This window comes from Caretta caretta, chromosome 17, assembly GCF_965140235.1.
Source record: "Caretta caretta isolate rCarCar2 chromosome 17, rCarCar1.hap1, whole genome shotgun sequence".
Classification (NCBI taxonomy): Eukaryota; Metazoa; Chordata; order Testudines; family Cheloniidae; genus Caretta; species Caretta caretta.
Window position 1 is genome coordinate 14,194,330 of NC_134222.1, and position 8,836 is coordinate 14,203,165.

Here is an 8,836-nt window from a genome sequence, read left to right on the forward strand (position 1 = left end):
TCAATGGGACTTAAGCTCCTAAGACACTCAGGCACTTTTGAAAGTGTTCCCATGTATCTAAACTTTTGCTGATGTGCATTCAGATTAATATGCAAGAATAAAATACCAAAGTTGTGTCTGTGACCTAGTCCCTGCTGCTACAGCTCAAGATCAGTGTGTTGTTTCTGCGTGATGAATGTGTCACCGATTTATTACTCATCCGTTGCCAACACCAGAGAATATTCGGATAATAATGCCAAACAATAATTGAAAACAAAATTATCTATCAGTTCCTTGTCAGCCTGGTTGTCATCCAAATGTCACATTAACTTCTAAACTGACAGACTATCAGAAGACTAGTCTGTTAACTCTATTATTCCTTTAAGAAGTATTTATTTTTATCATTCTGTGATAGATATCAGACTTCCTTTAGATGCTCCTGATAAGAACAATTTACTTTAAAGTCAACAGCTCTCATGTTGCTTCAGGGGATGAGTGAAGTCTATAAAACCTGTTATCCTGCAACTTAAAAGTTGGGCTGAGATTTCAAAAGGTGCCTACAGGATGAAGATGTACAATTTCCATTAATTTAATGGAAATTGGGGATCCAAATCTCCTTAGGTACCTTTTGGAATAACCTCAGCTTTAGTGTTTAGGATGGAGTTACAACATTATGCTTTATGTGGACAGTGGTTTTCAAACTGGGGTACGTGAGAAATATCCAGTAATGGCAGACAACACATTTTTTTAGTAAGACTTGACAATCTAAATCACAGGCATATTATGAGCCTATCTTAAATGGGGGCACCCGGTAGGCTGTGTTATTTGGAAAGGTGTATGCACCCTAAAAAGTTTGAAAATCAATGCTATATGAGATACCAGAGTCACTTCACATTATAAGCACAGCTTGGGGGTGAGGGGAAAATCAAGGTATCTCATATACCACTGTGTGACAGCTGTTGGTAAAATTTCACAATTTAGCAGCAGCATCCACCACATCATTCTATATAATTACTCGTAACACCATTTTCCATACCTATGGGCCTTACCCAGCAAGATCATCCCCTTACGAGGAGTTTTTTTGACATAACTTGTGAGTAAAGCTTTTCTGGATTGGGCCCTTGTTCTTTACAAACAGCATATCCTCATTCTTCTCTCTTTGCTTTTATCTGTTTATCTTAAATCAAAGACTCTTTCATCCCTTTAGTGGTATATTACTTACCGATTAGGAAATCTGAATCTAACTACTCTCTGCGGGTGCCACGCTGCTTCATACCAGTAATAGCTGATGGATCTGATGGTAATCGGCTTTTGTTTACATGTACAGTTGTCATAGTCAGTAGTTAGCTAATGTTTGTAAAGTACTTTAAAGATAAGTGCTGTAAGTGTCAAGCATTATTATGCTCTGTAATATGTGAGCAAATTCACATTTCTTTAAAGTATTTTAAATGAGTGCCATTTTAAAAAGACAAAACTATATTTCAGTAAAATCATCTAAAAGGCCACATTTCAAAAAGTGCCTCAATTTTGCTTATGCAATCCCCACAAGTTTCAAGGACAAATTGGGTAAACAGCTAACTATGCAATTTGTGTGAACAAATGTGGTTTGCTTGCACCAGTTTTGAACTGAATGTGTGCAAATTATTGCACATGCAAAGGTGGAGATGTAAATTTAATGGATGCTTTTTTGCAAACTATGACCCTACATTATTCAATTGGAAAGTAGTTTAAAGTTCTAATTTGCTTTTTAACATTTATATAATACCTATTTGCCTTTGTGCATTTCTTCCAGATAGGGGGCAACTAACTTCACTGGGCAATTTCATGTTCCTTTCTAGCCAGTTTCATGTCCTACACTGGCATAAGGGTGCAGTTTGAGATTTTAACACTGCAGAGGGATGTTTACTCTTTAACATTCAGAGGTGCGCATATTAAAAATAGCTTTAAAATAATTTCTATTCCTATTACATTTTGTAAAATATCCATTTTGTTTTTACAAACAAAATCTTAAATGTTGGGCCTAAAATGAGTTGTGGTGTCCCTTTAGAGCATTCGTCAGTATTCTCCTAAACATCTGGATTTGTGCACAGAACTTTTTTATACTAAACAATTAATTTTTCCCTGCTGAGGGCTCTGTTCAGCAGCGTACTGACCACTTTCACTCCCACTAATTTCATACACTGAACAGCTTACTGGATGGATCCATTTGTGTAAATCAAACAAAAAAGCACTGAACAGAACTGGTTATTCAGAACTCTTACTCATTGAACCTGCTAATAATAGAGATGGTTTCTAACACTCCCAACTTGAGGGATGTTCAGATCAGGATCTTGATTCTGGGCCTATCTACATACTTACATGGCCCTGATTATTGCGGTATCTGAGCACCTCACAATCGTTAATGGGTTTTATCCTTAACACCCCCCTCGTGAGGAAGCGAAGTATTATCCCTATTTTACCCCTGAAGGACTGTGGCACAGTCTAAGTGGTAGACTAAGTGGTTCACACAGGGAGCCTGGCTGAGAAAGAAATATACCCTGGTTTCCTGAGTCCCAGTTCCGTGGCCTACCCACCAGACCAGGGGTGGACAAACTTTTTGGCCCGAGGGCCACATCAGGGTGTGAAACTGTATGGAGAGCCAGGTAGGGAAGGCTGTGCCTCCCCAAACAGTCTGGCCCCTGCCCCCTATCCAACCCCTCCCACTTCCCGCCCCCGACTGCCCCCCTCAGAACCCTCCACCCATCCAACCCCACCCCCGCTCCTTATCCCCTAACCATCCCCCAGGACCCCATCCCCTATCTAACCCCCCCTGTTCCCCATCCCCTGCCCCACCCCAGAACCTCTGCCCTATCCAACCGCCCCCTGTTCCCCATCCCCTGACTGCCCCCTAGACTCCCTGCCTCATATCCAACCCCCCGGCCCTGGCCCCCTTACCTTGCCTCTCAGAGCAGCATGCCTGGCCGCCGTGCCACCCGGCCGGAGCCAGACACACCGCCACGCTGCCCTGCATGAGCGCGCAGCCCTGCCACCTAGAGCGCTGCCCAGGTGGCTGGGGGGAGGGGGGGGAAACGGGACAGCAGGGGAGGGGCCAGGGCGAGCCTCCCCGGCTAGGAGCTCAGGGGCCGGGCAGATCAGACCCAACACTCTGCACCAGCTCCTGCACCAAACTCCCTCCCGGAGCCTGCACCCCCTCCTGCACCCCAACCTCCTGCCCCAGCCTGGTGAAAGTGAGTGAGGGTGGGAGAAAGCAAGCGACAGAGGGAGGGGGGAATGGAGTGAGCAAGGCGGGGCCTCGGGGAGTGGGCAGGGTAGATCCTGGGTTGATCTTAAATTCAAAAAGTGATCTTGTGCGCAAAAAGGTTGGAAACCACTGGTGTAGACACTCACTACAGCAATGGAAGGGGTTTTCCCATCACTGGGGTTAATCCACCCCTCAAAGAAGTGGTAGCTAGGTCAACGGAAGAATTCAGAGAATCCCAAGATTGCATGAGAAGTCCATGGCTGAGGTAAGAATTGAATGCGTTCTACTAAGTCCTTATCCATTAGACCATCCTCCTTAACCTATGTCTATTATGCACACACATACACACACTCTCTCTCTCACACTCTCTCTCTCTGAGAGGGTTCACACTGCAAAGTTCTGATATTTCTGCATGAACTTCCACAACTTTTGAGGCTATTTGGACCACAACCACTGCTAAATTTTATGTAAATGTAGAAGCAGAGAGAGATTAAGTAGGAGTAAAAAATAAAATTGCAAACATTAACTGAAATAAAAGCCATAGGTTCCTTTCAGCAGTATTCACAACCCTTTCATTAGCTTTTCCTGAACATGTGCAGTATAAAGAAAACATCTGCTTATCAAAAAAAAAAAAAGTCTGCAGAACTTAAAAGTCTCTCAAATACTCTTACAAATGTATATATTCCCCAAAATATCCATGTGGGGGAGAGAGAACACATGGCCACACTTATGGAAGATCTTTGATAGTATAAAGTTATCTGATCGGGGGCTGGAAAACACACACACACACACACCCCTTCTGTGATGAATCACACAGCAGGAATAGAAAATCAGAAAGAGCAATACTTATGGCCAATAGTTCACAAGCAAGCCGCAGGCTGAAGTATGCTTATGACTAATTCTGAACAAACAAATTTGTAAAGATCTAAGTCTGCTCATGGATAATTTGAGAACAACAAAAAGGGAGTGAATTAATCAAATCTACCCTTTACAATGAATAGTTACTAAGCTGTAATACAATATTGCACACACACACAGAATTCATCTGACTGGCAGTCTGGAAAAGGTCAGCATTCCAAGGGCTAAATTACATAGTGGCTTGTGCTGCGCCGAACATAAGAAGCAACCCCACTTCCACCCAGCCTCAGCCATGTGTAACACCTGCAAAGCAAGGCCAAGTAGGTTCTAACTGCCTCACCAATTTTAAGCTGCGGTTTACATTTTCAGAAACTCGTATGGTCTCTCCTGTTCCTACTGGTCTGCAGAGTCATTTAAGACGGCAGTTCTGGTTCATGTCAGAGAATCCCAAGGTCTTGCAGGAAAGTCTAAGAACTAAATGTTTTTTACTGAGTCCTTATCCACAAGACCATCCTCCCTTAGCCTGCATGTCTGCCCAGCCCTTCAACCCTTGCATAAAGACATGTCCATTGTGGGCAGGGGAGGTGTTGTGCTGGTTACAAAATGTCATTACTAATCAAATATTAATTCTGTAGCACAATGCAGTTATTAGACCATCAGCACAGAATTCCATTGATTCTGTCTTGGAGGCCAACATTCACCAAAAAAGTTTCAAAGGAGAGATGGTGGGTGTACAGTTTGGCTGGCATTTCTGACCTGCTTTATACCATATCTTGCAACAATCAGAAACACAGGAATTGCCATACTAGATCAGAACAATAACAAGCTTATATTTATACAACAGAGCTTTATAAATGGTGCACTTATTTAGGAATTGCTTCATCCACCCCTGAAATGGAGCCAACTCTGAGTGCAACACAGCAAAGTAGAGCAGCACACAACAGTTTAGATTTAATTTATAATTATTATCTATATTACCGTAGCACCTAGAAGCCCTAGTCATGGGCCAGGTTTGCCCAAACACCTCCTACTTCCTCCAACCAAGTGAAGCTATAGGAGAAACACAGGATTCCCTTAAAGTAAGAGGATGCTACATTCTGTAATAGTCGAAATTTGGCACAAAACATAACATCAAGGCCTTGGGCAAATTATAAAATAAAATATTAATGGGTACTGTGAAAGAAGAATGTAATTGGCTGATGGATTTTGCAGGGAGCTATTCTAAATGCATGGATTAGGGCTGGCGAGTCAGTTGACACCAAAATGCAATTTTTAAAGATGAAAAGTTAGAAAAAAAAAAAGCATAAGTGAAGTTATACTAGATACCTGCACATCTCAAGTTGGTACTACAGCGGAACCTCAGAATAACAAACAGCAGAGTTACAAACTGACCAGTCAACCACACATCTCATCTGGAACCAGAAGTACACAATCAAGCAGAAGAGACAAAAACAAAACAAAACAAAAAAACTGCACAGTACAGTACTGTGTTAAATGTAAACTACTGAAAAAAATGTAAAATTACATTTTTTTGACAAGATAAGCAAACCATTTCTGAGCTAGTTTCATTTAAATTAAGATGGTTAAAAGTTCAGTTGTAAACTTTTGAAAGAACCATAATGTTTTGTTCAGAGTAATGAACATTTCAGAGTTATGAATAACCTGCATTCCCAAGGTGCTCTTAACTCTGAGGTTCTACCGTAGAGCTTCAGTCTTGGTAACTCTTTCTCTTGTGAATGGAATTAATTTTAACTCCAAATTTAGACATGGGGAAATTCTCCCATAGAGGAGTTGTTCCATCTTCCTCGGGATCATCACAGCAAGGATCATTTGGGCACATCTCACTACTTCCTGCAGTTGCAGAGGACAGGCTCTAGAGAGCGATGGTGTTTCCTATTTTCTTTATCCTTCTCATTCAATCAGGTCTAATCACATGCCTTGCTGAAGCACAAAGCACACATTGGCCAAATTGGGCAGTCTCTACGCAAAAGAATAAATGGACACAAATCAGGCAACAAAAATTATAACATTCAAAAACCAGTCAGAGAACACTTCAACCTCCCTGGACACTCAACAACAGACTTAAAAGTGGCAATTCTTCAACAAAAAAAACTTAAAAAACAGACTGCAACGAGAAACTGCAGAACTGGAATTAATTTGAAAACTGGATACCATCAGATTAGGCCTGAATAAAGGCTGGAAGTGGATGGGTCACTACAAGAACTAAAAACTAATCTCCCCATGCTAATTTTCCCCCTACCGTTATTCACACCTTCTTGTCAACTGTTTGAAATGGGCCACCTTGATTACCACTACAAAAGTGACTTTCCTCCTGTTGAAAATAGCCCACTTTAATTGAATTGTCTCGTTAGAATTGGTAATGCAACTCCCATCTTTTCATGGACTATGTATATATATCTTCCACTCCATGCATCTGGTGAAGCGGGTCTTAGCCCACGAAAGCTTATGCCCAAACAAATTTGTTAGTCTCTAAGGTGCCACGAGTATGCCCCGTTGTTTTTTGCTGATACAGACTAACACAGCTACAACTCTGACACAGTATTCAGTGGATAGTGTGCATAAGCAAAATTAACAGAAATAAATTGTGTGTGAACCCCAAAATACACTTGATCAACACCCCTAACTTACACCACAGTTAAACTTGAGCCTATTGTTGAGCCAGACTCATCGATCAATATTGCTACAAATTGTACTTGTAATGGCCATACAGATAAGTAGCTACCTTCATGCTCTTGAGTTGCAGTCCATCCGGGAAATCATTTGTGGTTTGGACAAACATATTGATTCCATCCCCTTTCATAGCGTTTAAGTGCATAGCAGCATTTTCCAGCACCAGGCTGTCTCTTACTCTACATTCCAAATGCACACCTGCTGGGAGTGTACTACAGAAACGGCCAATTCAGACCTAGGAAGAAAGGCACCTCTTGCACTCAATGGTGTGTTGGGGGAATCAATAGACACCAAAAGGTCTAGTTTGCACCCTCAAGGATTGGCCAAAAGTAGGGAGTCCTACAGGTCCCCAGCTCTTAATCCTAAGGAAAATGGAAACACTTCTGATGAACTCCCACTTTTTATTTCTGGGAACACAAGGAGACAAATGCCAACTAAGGTCTTGTTTTGAGCTCCCTTGCTAGGTAGTGCAGGTAGTGTTATATATTGCACCAGAGTAATGAGATTTCATTTTACCAAACATTTTTATAGCACTATCATTTAGATACACTATATGCCAGCTGTCCTTTAAAATTCCGTTCAGTTGCCATAGTAGAACTGACCATTGCTGCACCTAGTTGAGCATCTTGACGCTCATGGTGGCTAATGTCAGCACTCCGTTATGTAGTTCTCTCCAGTGTGTGTACAGTGCCTAGGAAAACCTCTCACTAAGGCTGCTAGGAGCTACCCCAATGCACATATTTAATAAATAATAATGATAGCGGTGGGAAGAAATATCTTGCTGGTTGTTATGCTCTGAAGATTGAGGACTGATATCCCACAGATTTTTTAAGTTAAATATAACTGCGGACTGTCTTATTTACAGATATGCCTATTCCTTTCTGAAAAGTATTAAATTGTTTGCCCGGCTATCTTGCAGCAATGCATTTCACAGGTTCATTACACCGAATAGTATAGAATCTTGTTATCCTTTTACTTCACTCCTCACATTGCCACGCAACACTGTTTCAGCAGCTTCTGTTGGATAACACTGGGGTTTAGATTAGGTGTCATCCACCTTTATAAGCAGGAAATTCTTCTCACACATGTGTATGGAGTAGCAATGCAAAATGATCCGTTCTCGACTGGCTTAGTGCATCTCAATTTATACAACACCGTTCCCAAACCCAGAGATTAACCAAGATGATGATTATAACTAAAGACAAAACACCAGCATATGCCTGCTGCATTCCAGTATATGCCTAGCATCCACTGCCTAGTATTGCCATCCATCAGTAATAGTTCTGAGTCAGTACACAAATGCAATTCACAAGGTGCTCCGTTCAACAGTACATAATCATGCCTTAGTTTAGTATTCAAGAATCAGGGGAGGGGAGAACATACCGACATTACAGAAAATATTAACTATGTTAATTTTGCAATATTAAAATCTATAGTCTTTAAATCCACAGAGACTGGAAGCTCCAAATGGGTTGGCTGGAAGCTCTAAATCACATTGCTACTAGTGAATCTATGGGGAACACTTAAAAAAAATAGCTCTTTAGTCTGTGTTTTAATTAGATATCTCACCTCGATTTCTTACATCCCCACAACATGTTTCGGTATCCCTCATGGCATCTTTATGCTCCCTTTCTACATCTCCGAACTATTGAACCTGGTGAGATTTTAATAGAAATCCCTGCACTGTGCTATAAAGAGAAGCATTACGGGAGGTTTTAATTAGCATCTGTCAAGGCTGAACCATAGGAAACGTTTGAATTGTTTGTTTAACTTATTACCGAAAAGTGCATTTACTGTCTGGCTGTCTGCACTTGGATGACACAAAATGCTTTAGACTTTTGAACCCCCTCTCCCCAAAAGTTTTTAAAAAATAGCAAACAACAAATTTCTGGGGGTAAAAAGCCATTTCCTCAATCAATACACAGCATGCTTCTTCAACCCTATATTTGGCTGCTGAACTAGTTTCTGATCTCCTGAGGAAAAAGTCATGATGGTATAATTTCCTGACCGGAACAACAAAACTGAGAGCCAGCATTATGTTATTACACATTCCTCCCATTCTGTGCA

At 41.4% G+C, this 8,836-nt stretch overlaps 1 protein-coding gene across 1 annotated transcript in view; it reads right to left on the minus strand.

Moving 5' to 3' along the window:
* GALNT17 (polypeptide N-acetylgalactosaminyltransferase 17) overlaps positions 1-8,836 on the minus strand; it is a 293,798-nt gene that overhangs the window by 283,553 nt on the left and 1,409 nt on the right. The gene's annotated exons all lie outside the window — the stretch shown is intronic.